Below are 16143 nucleotides of genomic sequence, written 5' to 3' on the forward strand. Positions count from 1 at the left end.
TATACTTGAAAAATAAACTTTTGAAGTGCTATGAGGAAAGTACAAGGAAATGGAACTAGTTGGATAGCTCTATCAAATAGCTAGCACGGGCAAAATGTGCTGAATGGCCTCCTTCTGTACTGCAGGATTCTCTGTTTCTAATTTTATTACTTTTTTGTTGAAGGCACTCACTAGTGCGCTGAATTACAGTTCCATGGATAACAGAAGTCCCCTGGTACTTTGTCCAAGAAGGTTAGCCATGGGTATACAGCAGGTGAGTCGACCGTGTGGTCACCAGACATCTCCATTTTTCAGAAGGGAATTAATGGATGGAAAAATGTGAGTCCCCAGTGATTTTTCATCAGCCATCATTCCTCTGCCATGCCACCCCCAATCCTTCGCCTGGTTAGTATGGCCAAGTTTGGCAATCTGACCTCTGAGTTCAGTTGGATCAGCTTAGACTTGGAATCTAACCAAAGGTTCACTGATCTGTATGATTCAGTGCCACTGCGTGTGTACACACAAACACACACACACACTCAAACACACACACACACACACACACACACACACACACACACAAACACCACACACACATACAAACACACAAATGCACACACACACACTAACGCATACACACAAATACACACGTGCACGGATACACAAACACCATACACACAAACACACACACACACAAACACCAGGCACACGTACATATAAACACCACATACACACAAACGCACACACACACACACAAACACACACACACAAACGCAAACACACATACACACACACAAGCACCGCACACACATATAAACACCACATGCACACACACACATGCACACAAACACACACACATGCACGGATACACAAATACCACACTCACTAGCACCACACACACATACAAATACCACATACACACAAATGCACACACAAACACACACAAACACATTCACACACACTCACAAACACACACAAACACATACACACACACTCACAAACACACACAAATGCATACACACAAATACACACACGCACAGATACACAAACACCACACACACACACACACACAAACGCTACACACATACAAACATCACAGGCACAAACGCACACATGCACAAACTCCATACACACAAACACAAACACACGTACACACACAAACATCACACACACACAAATGCACACGCACATACAAACACCACACCTACAAACACCATACACACACAAACACACACATGCACACAAACTCCACACACACATACAAACACATGCGCACACACACACACACACACACACAAACAAACAAGCCTTTGCAGAAGCCTATGGTGGATTCTGTGACATTAAGTCTTTAAAACATTTGAATTTACCTAGTGCTAAAATCTTACTGCCTAACATCATATTTTTAAAACCTCCAACATGCTTTAACTTAAAACAATTTATTAGGAAACAAACAGTTCCATAACTCCATATTATACGTGTGCTAAATAATTGGCAGGGAAACTATATGCTGCCTCTGACCTCAAGTCAAAGAGTGATACTTATTCAACATAGGAACATAGGACTTAGGAGTAGGAGTAGGCTATTCGGCCCTTCGAACCTGCTCCGTCATTCAATATGACCACGGCTGACCTAGTTGCAGTCTCAAGCCTATTTTCCTGTCTGCTCCCCACCCCGGAACTAACCCTTGACTCCATTGTCTACCAAAAATCTATCTAACTCAGCCTTGAATAAATTCAATGATCCTGCCTCCACTGATTTCTGGGGAAGAGAATTCCACAGACTAACAACCCTCTGAGAGAAAATATTTCTCCTCACCTCCAATTTAAAAGAGAAACCTCTTATTTTTAAACCGTGTCCCCTAGTCTAGTTTTTCCCATATAGGGAATCATCCTATCAGTATCCACCCTATCAATTCCCTTTAGGATCTTACATGTTTCAGTAAGGTCAGCTAAACTCCAATGGGTATAGGCCCAACCTATTCAACATTTCTTCATAAAATGAGCCCTTCATCCCGGGAATGAGTTGAGTGAACCTTCTTTGAACTGCTTCTAATGCATTTGTATTTTTTTTCAGATAAGGAGACCAAAACTGTACGCAGCACTCCAGATGTGATCTCACCAAGTATCTGCTGTAAAATTTCCCTACTTTTATATTCCATTCCCTTTGCAATAAACGCCCACATTCCATTTACCTTCCTAATCACTTGCTGTATCTCCATACTAACTTTTTGGGATTCACATACCAGGACACCCAGATCCCTCTGTACCATTGCATCTTGCAATCTCTCTCCATTTCAATAACATGCTGCCTTTCTATTCTTCCTGCCAAAGTGAATAAGCTCACATTTTCTCTCACGATATTCCATCTGCCAAATTTTTGCCTGCTCGCTTAACCTATCCATATCTCTTTGTGGGCTCTTTATTTCCTCTTGACAACTTACTTTCCTGCTTAGCTTGGTGTCATCGGCAAACTTAGAACAATATATTTGGTCCCTTCACCCATGTCGTTGGCATACCATGTAAATAGTTGTCGCTTGGCACTAATCCCTGTGGCACACCACTAGGTTCAGCTTGCCAACCCAAAAAAGACCCATTAATCCCTACTCTCCACGTCCTGTTATATAACCAATCCTTTATCCATGCTAATATGTTACCCCTCTACACCATATGCTCTTATCATCTGTAATAAGCTTAGATGCGCCTTATCATTGTGTCTTTTGGAAATCCAAGTACGCTACACCTACAGGTTCCCCTTTATCCACCATGCCTGTTACTTCCTCAGTAAACTCTAATAAATTAAACATGGGCCAGGAATTTATGACCCCCCTCCTGCCTGATCCCACTGAACTGAATGGAGATTTAAATGGCTTGCTGGGGTTGGTGGGGTGGGAGGGGGTTGTGGGTGGCGGGGGGGGGGGGAGGTGTGGCTGTGGGGTGGGGTGGGGGGGTGGTTGGTGGGGGGCGGTGCGGACACACTGCTGCAGGGCTGTAAAATCCTGGCCAAACTTCCTTTTCACAAAACCATGTTGATTCTGCCTGATGCCATTATGTTTTCTAAGTATCCTGCTATAACCTCCTCAATAATGGATTTCTAACAAAGTCCCTATCCCAGCTGTTGGATTAATTGGCCAATGGTTTCCTGCTTTCTGTCTCCCTCCTTTCTTACCAAAGCAAACATTAACAAATCAATATGTCTTTTGATTTTCCTCAATGCTTTTCTCACTTCTGAAGACATTGACGCTTCCTGGGCTGTAGTTTCATAAATGCCAGGCATCCTCCTGGTACCTGGTCCAATGGGCCACTCTTCATGTATGAGCCCTGACTCAGCCCAAACCCCGATGCTAACTTCACTCGGCATCCCCAGAAATGTACTTTCAGATTGGGTCTCTGGTCTGGCGATCATGAGGAGTGAGGACTTTCTGGCTGAAATTATTCTTTTCTCTTCCCAGAGCAGGGAATGCTGAGGCTAGCCGTAGACTTCCAGCAGCTAATCCAACTGAGACAAGGAAATCAGAACAGGCCAAAGACTGAGGCTGGGACATTCAATCATTTTGGTTTGGGCCCAAATAAAAGAGGCATATTTATCCACCTAATTTTATGAAGAGGCAAAAGCATTCAATGTTAATTTTTGATAATGAAGAGGTTGTGGAATAGTGAAAGAGGAAACTGAGTGGGGCACACTGCTACCTTATGAGGGAGATGGAACTATCACACTGGTGTCCTTCTGAGGTTGAGGTGAAGACCTTTTGTTTGTCAGCTCCTCTGATTGCTCACTACAAAATGGCAGCACATGGCTGAACCAGGGAGATCCTAGTTTAAATTGCTGATCTGTGTTGAGGCAGCTGAGAATCAGCCATACCAGAATTTGAGCCATTACAGCTGTCCTCAAAAACCTCCAGAATACAGTTGGAGTAAGGGGTTCCTAGCCATGGTTGAACAACGATGACTCCTATTGGGGTATGTGTGTCAGTATGGACACCAGGTAGGGACAGGATCTTTATTGGCTGTGATGCTCCCCCCCGCCCCCCCCAACTCTGTCATGAAAGTCCTGGGACCAGCATCGAGGTTCCTTGATACATGCACCTGATTTTTTTTCCCAGCTCACAGTTCACTAGGACAAGAGAGGAGTGAGCAAGTGTCGCACTGTCAGTGCCAAGTCAGAGGCATTAAAATGGGGCCACACCAGGAAAAGTTTTGGAAGCACTGGTTTTGACACACAATAACCGCTAGGGTGAGTTACCAGAAGGTAACCGGCCTGCATGGACCCTTATCCCAGAAGAAGTCACAGTCTTATGGAGAGAATGTTATAGAGAATGGTAAATGCTGAGCTGCTCAAATCCCAGAGAAAACTTGAAACATTTGCACAACTTGTTTTGCAATTTGTATAAATTTTGAGATGTGTGCCTTGAATTCAGTAGTAATGAGAACACCAAGTCTAATAGGTTTCTTACAAAATTAAATTAAACCTTCATTAATAGAAGAAATGATTTTAAGTGCATATGTAGATCTACAAATTACTACTATGATAACTTCTACATCCCCAAGTTAATCTAACTCCCAGTTACACTTTCGTTCAGGTAACAGTAAGACAGATAGGGCTGAAATTTACGCTTGGCAGGGGTGCTCGGCTGGGGCAGTCAGGAAGCCAAACGCCGCCTACGATCAGCACCACACCGCGGTTTCACGCTGGCAGGCCAATTAAGGCCCGCCCAGCGTGAAATACGAGTGGCAGCGCTGAACGCTCCGTAAGTGGTGGGGCATTGGGTGGGGGGGGGGGGGGGGGAGGAGAGAAGAGGCTGAGTGGGCCGAGCATGAAATTTGCGCATGCGCGCAAGTGAGCACTGCATAATCTCCCTGAGGCACAGAGCGACCCCAGGGAGGTGAAGAGACATGAAAAAAAAATTAAAACGTGATGACACACATCCCCTCATGTGACTCTGACACATGAGCAGGGACATGTAAATAATCACAGAATCACACAGTGCAGAAGTTCAGCCCATCGAGTCTGCACCAACACGTGAGAAACACCTGACCTACCTATCTAATCCCATTTACCAGCACTTGGCCCATAGCCTTGAATGTTATGATGTGCCAAGTGCTCATCCAGGTACTTTTTAAAGGATGTGACGCAACTCGCCTCCACCACCCTCCCAGGCAGTGCATTCCAGACCGTCACCACCCTCTGGGTAAAAACGTTTTTCCTCACATCCCCCCTAAACCTCCTGCCCCTCACCTTGAACTTATGCTCCCTTGTGACTGACCATTCAACTAAGAGGAACAGCTGCTCCCTATCCACCCTGTCCATGCCCCTCATAATCCTGTACACCTCGATCAGATCGCCCCTCAGCCTTCTCTGCTCCAACGAAAACAACCCAAGTCTATCCAACCTCTCTTCATAACTTAAATGTTTCATCCCAGGAAACATCCTGGCGAATCTCCTCTGCACCCCCTCCAGTGCAATCACATCGTTCCTATAATGTGGTGACCAGAACTGCACACAGTACTCCAGCTGTGGCCTCACCAAGGTTCTATGCAACTCCAACATGACCCCCCTACTTTTGTAATCTATGTCTCATTGATAAAGGCAAGTGTCCCAAATGCCGTTTTCACTACCCCACTAGCATGTCCCTCCACCTTCAGAGATCTATGGACACACACGCCAAGGTCCCTTTGTTCCTCAGAACTTCCTAGTTCATTGAATACTTACTTGTCAAATTACTCCTTCCAAAGTGTATCACCACACACTTTTCAGGGTTAAATTCCACCTGCCATTTATCTGCCCATTTGACCATCCCGTCTACATCTTCCTGTAGCCCAAGACACTCAACCTTACTGTTAACCATCTGGACAATCTTTGTGTCATCCACAAACTTATTAATCCTACCCCCCACATAGTCATCTATGTCGTTTATATAAATGACAAATAACAGGGGACCGAGCATAGTTCCCTGCGGTACACCACTGGACACTGGCTTCCAGTCACTAAAGCATCCTTCTGTCATCACCCTCTGTATCCTACAACAAAGGCAATTTTTAATCCACCTTATCAAATTACCCTGGATCCCATGTGCATTTGCCTTCTTTATAAGTCTCCCATGTGGAATCTTGTCAAAGGCTTTGCTGAAATCCATATAAACTACATCAACTGCACTACCCTCATCTACACACCTGGTCACCTCCTCAAAAAATTCTATCAAATTTGTTAGGCATGACCTCCCTCTGACAAAGCCATGCTGACTATCCCTGATCAAACCTTGCCTCTCCAAGTGGAGATAGATTCTCTCCTTCAGAATTTTCTCTAATAGTTTCCCTGCCACTGACGTGAGACTCATTGGCCTGTCGTTCCTTGGCTTATCTCTACAACCCTTCTTAAATAGCGGAACCACATTAATGAAAAATTAAACTTTTTATTTTATTTTTATCCGCTTTTGAAAACCTCATCCTGCCCGTGGATGAGGTTTCCATAAAAATGCAAAGGCTACTTGGCCTTTTCACCTGCCCGCCAACCGTTAGGTTGGACGGGTAGCGAAAAATTTAATTTAATTGGTTACTTAATGGCCTTAACAGGCCTTTTAACTGTCGGCGGATGCGCTGCCAGCTCCAGTGGGTGCCTGCCAACCGAACTATCGCGTGACTGCGTGTTGATGTTGGCACACTTAGCTGAGGTCGATGCACCTCATTCCACGCTTGAGCAGGTCCCCACCAAGCGAACATTCCTGCCCTTTTTTAAAATTTTAAAAGCCCCAGGCAAGGTGACTCACAGTGCCCTGAGCCAGTCGAATTCAAAGTGAGTTTTCTTAACTTCAGTTCTTTGTAGGCAGCAGTTTAGATGCTGGAGGTAATTTCACACTTGTTAAACCTTAGAATCCCTGCCTTTATACACAACCTTTGCTCCTTTACACATATTTTCCACTTTGGATGCAAATTCTCATTGTTTCACTATGGGCAGAATCTTCTGTTCGATGGGCGGGGCGGGGCCCGCTTGCCGATGCAGGGTGACATTGGGCATGTGTCCCAACGTCACCCCCATTCATTTAGGTTTTCAGGTCGGCGGGCGCAGAGCCGAGTTGGCTGCCTGCCCGCCGATCTGCCAACGGCCTATTAAGGCCATTAAAAAACTGATTGAAATCATTAATGGACCTGCCTGTCCAACCTTAGGGTTGGTGGGCAGGCCGGGAACCCTGGCGGGCTTCTGAAACAGCATGAACCTCATCCACGGGCGGGATGAGGTTTCACGATTGCTTCAAAAATCTCAGAATGTTCCAAAATAAAAGGTATGGACATGTCCCGACTCATGTGACAGTGTCACATGAGGGGACATGGCAGCGAAATTTTTTTCTCATCTTTACTTGAAGTTTCAAACCTGAGCCAATCTCCCTGAGGCAGCACTTAGCCTCAGGGAGATCTGTACGCTCTTTTGTGCGCATGTGCAGGACCGCACTCCCGGCTCAGGGAATTCCACCCCCCCCCCCCACCCCCGCCTGCACAGGGAGAGCATAGCGCTTCCTGGTGGACACCAATTAAGGCCCACATAAAATGGTGGCACCCCCCCCAACCAGCGGTGCTCTTCAGGAACCCGCCTGCCTGCGGCCACTCCCGCACCCCCCAACAGGGGGAAAATGTTGCCTTACGTCTTTGGACTTTACCTCTCTGATAATAACACCCTCTTAAAGTACCATTTTCACCAATCACCTTTGGGAAAGATAAACACACCGGGAAGAATTTTCTGGTCAGTGTACGAGGGCCAGGCCCGCTTGCTGACACGTAAAATGATGCACGGTGATGTCAGGCAAGCATCCCGACGTCACCATACGCCATTTTGATTTTCAGTTCAGCGGGCGCGCAGCTGACTCGGCTGTGCCCCAGGCGAACTGTCAAAGGCCTATTAAGGCCTGTTAAAAATTAAAATAGTTAAAGGAGCTGCCCATCCAGCCTTAAGGTTGGCTTTGGGCAGCCAAAGAGCCCAGGCGGCCTTCGCATTTTTCTCGAAACCTCCTCATCCACGGGCGGGGCGAGGTTTCATGCAGGGTTTATTACCTTAATAAAAATTTTTTAAACATTTCATTAACACGTCCCAGCTCATGTGACGCCGACACATGAGGGGGACATGTGTAATTGATTTTCAGCTTTCTTTATTTTAAACTTTAAATCTGCATTTAATCTCCCCGAGGCAGCTCCGTCCCTCAGGGAGATTTCTGCATTTTTTCATGTGCATGCGTGAAATAGCGCAGGTCCCGACTCAGGGAACTCCCCCCACCCGCACAGGGAGCGCTCAGCGTCACGCTGGGTGGGCCTTAATTGACCCGCCCACGTAAAATGGTGGCACGCACCCAATAGGGGGTGTCTATTGGGCTCGCGTTCCCTCCCTCCCATCCCGGCAGAACCCCTCCCCCCGACAGGGGGAAAATTCAGCCCACTGTTTCTGAACTTCTCCTGACTAGGCAAAACATTTCACACTCTCTTTTGAATTCAAGCTAGTCTGGTTTATTTTAAAATGCAAATGTTCCCTTTTCACCTATGTTTACCTACTTAACATTTCAAACCTAGCTTATCTTCTAATGCATCAAGGACTTCAGACCAGCTGCCTTTAATTCAATTAAGTCACACACACACACAGCCAGACATGGACCCATAGATACAGACCCCACTATTACTCTAATTTACAATAAATTGTACAATAACATTACAAGAATCATTATATCTTCTTGACAAGATGGAAAGGGCAAATTTGCCAAAGGGCCTAGAAGGTACCTACTTCTGGAAAAGTAGAGACTGTTTTATACTGATCCATCCTACAAAAATCCTTGGATGTTGCTTCCAATTAGATACTAACAGTGCAAATAATTCATTCCTTTTAACGTTAACATCTCCAAAAAAAATATTCAGTGAAACAATCAGACCAATAAAGAAGGCCATTAATTAATATAAGCATTATGCCTCAAGATCAGCCAAGATGAGCAAGGCAAGTCCATGGTGGCTCACTGAATATGTTAAGCTCTGATTAAGCTGAAGTCCTAGTTAACAAACCATGGAATCAAACTAGGCCTTTGTACAGATTGAATGGAATAAATATTGTAGTTTAGAGCATTTATTGAGCTTCCACAGTGATCAATGGGGGAATCCAACATACGTTTGAAGAATAGACCTGCTCTTCTCAGTATATGACTAATACATTACCATAGTCATTCAGTGCCTAAACTGAATGTGTGTAGCCAATCTATCATGTTTAAGAAATAATGTTATGAGTAGACAATAGGCAGCTCCTTAAATAATAGTTTTCCGATTATTAGATGCACAAAATAGGTTTCATACTTTGCCTACAGCAACGAGCCCCAAGGAATGGTCTTTGATCACAAAATAAGAAACATTTGAATAATCCATTGAATAAGGTGCAGACTCCCACCTTTTATGTGGTCCTTCTTGTCAGTCTGCTGCGCAACCTAACAATCATTTCTATTCTGAATTGAGAAAAGGCCCAACTAATGAATTCCATTTGCAGAATATCAGTTTTGATATTTTACCCCAAGGATTGTATTTTAAAAGCAGCTCATTCTTATGGGCTCGGTTACTATGTAATGAAATGACCCATTTCAGGATGGGAGAGATTTCGTCTGAGTTCATTGTAACAAAATCAAACGCAGGTTTGAAAATGCAAGGTAGGTTGTCATCTTTACTGACTGGGTGTTGAGCATTGCCTGGGCAAAAACGTATATAATCTGCATTCATCCCTGCCCAATTGGCCTTCCAGCTCTCCACCCAAGGTACTTACTGGCCAAGCAGCAAAGACGAAAATCCATCCCACATTTGTCCTCACTTTTGCTACACATGGCACACAGAGGAATTCTTTCACCTTGGCTGTTAAGAGACAACTCTGTTAAGGCAAGAGCATTAGGACCACATAGAGTGAATCCTGTAAGCCATCTGGAGCTCTCTGTTGCAATGGGAAGTTGCCTGAAGGTACCTTTTGAACCATGCTGGGCTGATTGTGAGTTTTTCATACACAGGTTTACTAAGGTTACAGTGGGATGATGCGCTGATCAAAGGGTAGTTTGCTTAACAGTTGTGTCTGGAAGCTCAGGCATCATTTTATGCCTTAGTATCAATCTAGCCAGAGTAGAATTTACTCTTGTTAAACCTTCTATTCCTGGGGATTATCATTGGCAGTCACAAAATATTATTACAGTCTTCCATGTTTAATGCCACCAACATTGCAGTAAATTGGAAGTGCTGGCAAGAACTGGTGATGGTGCATCAAGATAGAATAATTCTCTTCTGATTGTCACAGACAGTGGAAAAGAACATTTTTAAAATTGTCTCTCCTGAAGAAGCAATGGTAGATTTCTGGAAATTATTTTGACAAGAGATGTTAAGCCAATTTATGGGGAGATGGTAGCATGGTGTTTATGTTGCTGGGCCAGTAATCCTGAGACCCAGGTTAATGTTCAGGGGACTTGGGGTCAAATCCCATCATGGTAGCTGGTGGAAGAGTTCTGTTCATAAATCTAGAATATAAAGCTAGTCTCCGTAATGGTGACCATAAAACTACCATCCATTGTCTCAAAAACCCATCTGGCTCACTAATGCCCTTTAGGGAAGGAAATCTGCCACGCTTACCTGGTCTGGCCTACATGTGACTCCAGACCCACAGCAACGTGGTTGACACTTAGCTTCCCTCTGAAATGACTTAGCAAGCCATTCAATTCAAGGTTAGTTAGGGATAGGCAACAAAGGTTGGCCTTGCCAGTGATGCCCACATCCCATGAAAGAGTAAAGGAAAAAAAAATCCCTATGCCTCAATGAGGAATAAAGGAAATTTGGAACTGGGACAATTTACCCTGTCAGGTCAATATTTCCTCAAAATTTGATGGGCTATGGGGAAAGAGTTGATGAGTGATACTAATTTTTTCAAAGCTCTGATGGGCTGATTGGCCTCCTATCCTGTGTTATTGTAGGGTTCTATGAACATGGTAGAAGAAGTATCACTGAGTGGTCTATAACACAGAAGCCATTTGATTATTTTCCAATTAAGTGGGGTATTAATTCATAACAGTGCTGTCCACCAGATTGCTTTATACCAGATGTATTCATATAACACCATATCCATTACACAGTTTATTTTAATTTAATTTACAGCTAGGCATGAAATAGAAGCTGTATGACTGAGGAACTGAAGTATGCTTTTATTACCGCAAGTGAGACAGACCTCATAACTCACAAATGAGAAAGTTACATAATGGCCTGCCTTGTGAACGGATTGGGTATAAAAACCATGTTTCATCTTCCCCCTCCCTTTTTCTTTATTTTTGGTTGTTGATTTTGTTTTATGTCCGCTCCCCTCAGTTGGTAACGCTCCTGCCTTTCAGTCAGAAAGTTATGCGTTTGAGCCCCCTACCAGAATTTGGAGTAATGAGAGAATGCTGCTTTGTCCAATGTACTGTTCTCCAAATCAGATGGCATTAAAGAATGTATGGAACTATTTGAAGAGGAGAAGGGAGTTTTTCTGGAATCTTGGCCAAACTTCCTTTCGACCAACACAACCAAAAATAGAATCACCTGGTTATTCAGCTCATGGCTTCCTGCGCAAAATGGCTGCTGATTTGTCAACGTGATATCAGTTACTGCATTTCAAAGTGAGCCAGTGGGGATGCTGCGAGACTCTTGAGAGTGACAGACGAGGCATTAAATCAAGGCTTGCTCATGAAGGTGAGAAACGGCAGTGCTGTTTTTATTTTGACAGTGCCAGCACCAAGCACCGCAAGAGGTGTCAGGTTAAAGCAGAATAGAGCTCCATCTTCACTTCCTACCTTAACCTTAACCCCAGCTGTCATCACCCCCCCTTCTCCCTTTCACCACAGCTGCACATATGGGCAAAAAGCAAGTGAGATAGGCAATTAATGCCAAGGAAGTGGGTTGAGATGGACCCAAAATTAATTTCACCCTTGACCTTTACAGCTGGCAGAAAGGAGAAGACAATTTTAATCCTGTAAGTCTGGGCAATATTGGAACCCAGCTTGCAGAGGTCAAGGAATTATGTTTACTGTGCTAATTCAATTGGGCACATTCTGTTTATAACACTTGCACTTAAAGAACCAGGAGTGTTTCCTCTTTTTCTTTTCCTGATTATAATCTGGGGGTCAGAAAGGGAAATGTTGTGATGTGACCTGAGAAATGTGAATGCCCGGGGTATTGTGTTATTTTATTTATTCTTTCATGGCACGTGGATGTCGCTGGCTATGGGCCAACATTTGTTGCCCATCCATCCATCACCCTTGAACTGAGTGGCTTGTCATACCATTTCACAGGACAGTTAAAAGTCAACCACATTTCTGTGGGTCTGGAGTCACATGTAGACCAGACCAGCAGATTTCCCTCCCTAAAGGACATTAGTGAACCAGATGGGGTTTTGCAACAATTGATGGTAGTTTTATGGTCACCATAACTGAGGCTAGCTTTCAATTCCAGAATTGTTAATTGAATTTTAAATTCCATCAGCTGCCGTGGTGGGATTTGAACCCCTGTCCCCAAAACATTAACCTGGCCCTTTGAGTTACTAGTCCAGGTAGGTGCTTCAGTTTCACACTTGTATTTATATAGTACACCTCTAAAGTAATAAGAGATCCTAAGGCACTTCAAGAAGCGTTAAAAAGCAAACCACTTAAGGCAATATTAGGGCACTAGCCGAGAGCTTTGCCCAGAGGTTTAGGGAATTTTGTAAAGAAGGAAAGAGAGGTAGAGAGGCGGAGAGTTTTAGTGAGAGAATTCCAGAGTTTAGTGCCTTTGCAGCTGAAGGCACGGCTGCCAACACAGATGTTCAAAACGCGAGATCTGGAGCAGCACAGATATTTCAGAGAGTTTTAACACTGGAGGAGGTTACAGACACATAGGGAGGGGAGAGGCCATGCAAGAAGCTGAAAACAAAGATGAGAATTTTAAAGTTGACCACATCAGCGAGTGATAGCTAAACAGTTCTTGGTGCAAGTTAAGATGGGGGCAGTAGTGTTTTGGGTGACAACTTAATGCCTTTCATGACTACAGTATGTCCCAAATAAAAAAAAACATTTTATAGCTTTACCTTTGAAACATAGTTGCTTTTGTAATATGGGAAACCCCTAGCAGCCAATTTTTGCACAGCAAGCTCCCACACACAACAATGTGATAATGACTAGGTTGTCAGGAAAAGATATTAATGCATATAATGTTTTTACAAAATTATTTTTAAAAATTAGAGCTTTAGTCTATGTGTGTGTTAATTTGATTAAAGCCAGATAGCCTGGGTGCTTTGATGTACAGTAGTTCTGAGATGTGTAGAGTAAGGTAGAGGGTACATTTGCATTTTGCTGAATAAAGCATTCAAGAGTGGGAGTGAAATCTTGTACCTAGCTAGGAGGCACCAAGCAATGTTTATATTATTAATAAAATTGGTTCTATGAAAGGGGTTCAAAGGGCCTGGTGATACAATTAGAATTTACATCAAAAAGAAAGGCTGGGTATAATGGAAAGGAGTTTGTGTGTGCAGGTCAGAGGCATGTAAGACCTAAGCCCTGTAAACCTACCACTGTGTCTGCAAAGGAACAAATTGAAAGGAACCTCAATTTGAATTTGTAATGTGAAAAATGCTTTGCCTGGTGTCTGTTTAAGTTTATTGGTTATTGTTGTCTTAATGGCGATTATCACAGAATCACACAGTGCAGAAGAGGCCCTTTGGCCCATCGAGTCTGCACCGATGATTAATTTGGGAATTTGTTAAAAAGCTCTGATAGTAGTAATTTGTAGCCATGTGTATGTGTTTCACTTGTTGTAAATTAATAAACTGTTCATTTAGTTTGATATAAAAACCTCTCGAGAACTGGTGGTCTTATTTCTGAATTTAGAGCTGCAACTCAAAGCATACCAATTGAAAATATAGGTTATGACAGTTGTTTAAAATTTCCCTCTGGGATTTTAAATAACTCAGCTTTTATCAACTGCTGTCATAACATAGGTATTCTGTTTTAGTGATGTTTGTTGATGAATAAATGGTGCAATGGGATCTTTCATATCCAGCTGAGGGGGCTTACAGGACCTCGGTTTAAGGCCTTATCTGAAAAATGGCACCTCCAACAGTGCAGCACTTCCCCAGCCCTGCAATTAAACGTTAGCCTAGAACTCAACTTTCTGGAGAGCAATTAGAACCGACAAGCCTTCACTTTTAGAGGTGAGAGTGGTACCAAGTGATCCACAGCATAAACTAACCTACCACCTGGCAGCAGAGCACAGGAGATGAAGAGAACAGAAAAAGGGGCCAAAGCAGTAGCACTAGTTGATTTTACATTAGGGAAATTAAGCAATCTGGCTGAAGTACCAGTCAGACTATTCCACAAAGGCCGATGATGTGGGCCAATAGAATTATGAGCTGGTCACACTAGACATTTTGAGCCCACTGGAACCTAGATGCAGGAGCAGGCCATTCAGCCCCTCAAGCCTGTTCAGGCATTCAGCTGGATCAAGGCTTATCATAGCCAGCTGATGAATCTCATTCATGTACCTTTCTGCTCAAATCTGAAGGGATCTAACCACTTAAAAGGAAGAGGACATATATGGTGACAATCAGCCACAATAGCTGATATTTCAGGAACTAGGAATAAACTGGAAAATAAATGTTGAAGGCACTGATAACTTTTCCAGCTACAGGTAGCACCATCTTTACAACACCGAACAATTATACTATGCCATTAGTAAAGAAAGGTGTCAAAAGACACTTTAAAGATGTGGGATGATAAAAAGTAGATGCTGCATCAAAAAAAGCGAAGTTAGGAAGGATAATCTTAAAGGTTGGTTCAAAGGGATGTGTTTTAGGAGAGTCTCAAAGGACCAGAAGGAAGTGAAGAGACAGAGCAGTTTAGGGAGAGAATTCCAAATTAGGGAGCCTAGGTGGCTGATCACCAATGATAGAATGAAAGGAGGAGGCTTGCACAAGAGGACAGAGTTACAGGAAAGGCAAATTTTGGGGTAGAGGTACTTGTAGGGTTGGAGGAGACTATAGAGTTAAGGAGTGAAGGCTCACCAGAGATCCTTTTCAGCATGGTGGCCTCTACAGGGGATCTTCAGTGAGAGGGGAACACAACAGTGGGCCCTTAAACCAGCCCTCACTGAGATACAAAAAGGGTGACATTAGTCTTTGTCAACAGCACAAAACTGGCTCCTAGTGAATTATTTTTATTCGTTCATGTGGCATCGCTGGCTATTTATTGCCCGTCCCTCAACTGCACTTGAGAAGGTGGTGGTGAGCTGCCTTCTTGAATCGCTGCAGCCCATGTGGTGTAGATACATCCACAGTGCTGTTAGGGAGGGAGTTCCAGGATTTTGACCCGGTAACAGAGAAGGAACAGTGATATAGTCCAAGTCAGGATGGTGTGTGGCTTGGAGGGGAACTTGCAGATGGTGGTGTTCCTATGCATCTGCTGCCTTTGACCTTCTAGGTGGTAGTGGTCATGGGTTTGGAAGGTGCTGTCAAGCAGCCTTGGTGAGTTGCTGCAGTGCATCTTCTGGATGGTACACACTGCTGCCACTGTGTGCTGATTGTGGAAGGACTGAATGTTAATTGCGGTGGATGAGGTGCCAATCAAGTGGGCTACTTTGTTCTGTATTGTGTCGGGCTTCTTGAGTGTTGTTGGAGCTGCACTTATCCAGGCAAGTGGAGAGTATTCCTCTACACTCCTGACTTGTGTCTTGTAGATGGTGGACAGGCTTTGGAGAGTAAGGAGGTGAGTTACTCACCACAGAATTCCCAGCCCCTGACCTGTTCTTGTAGCCACTGTGTTTATATGGCTAGTCCAGTTCAGTTTCTGGATTCCCACTATGCCAGATCTTCTTTCCACTGAAGTTCACCAAACAATAGTTCCAATTATTTTTGGAAACTCATTTCCTAGTCTCACTACTGCTTTTGTTTGCTTTGAAATTAAAAATCTTGGCAATATTTCCTAAGTAACTGGAAAATAGAAACTGACTCAATGCATAATTTGGCAATTTGCTACGAGCATTCTCTTGCTGCTAGATTAGGCCAATGTCCTTCTCAAGGGCAATAGGGATGGGCAATAAACGGTAGCCTAGTCAGAGATGCCAACATCCCATGAATGAATAAAAAATAAATCGTCCGGGCAGAGAGTAAAGCAGGAGGTACAAATGA

Source organism: Carcharodon carcharias, chromosome 11 (genome assembly GCF_017639515.1).
Source record: "Carcharodon carcharias isolate sCarCar2 chromosome 11, sCarCar2.pri, whole genome shotgun sequence".
Taxonomy (NCBI): Eukaryota; Metazoa; Chordata; class Chondrichthyes; order Lamniformes; family Lamnidae; genus Carcharodon; species Carcharodon carcharias.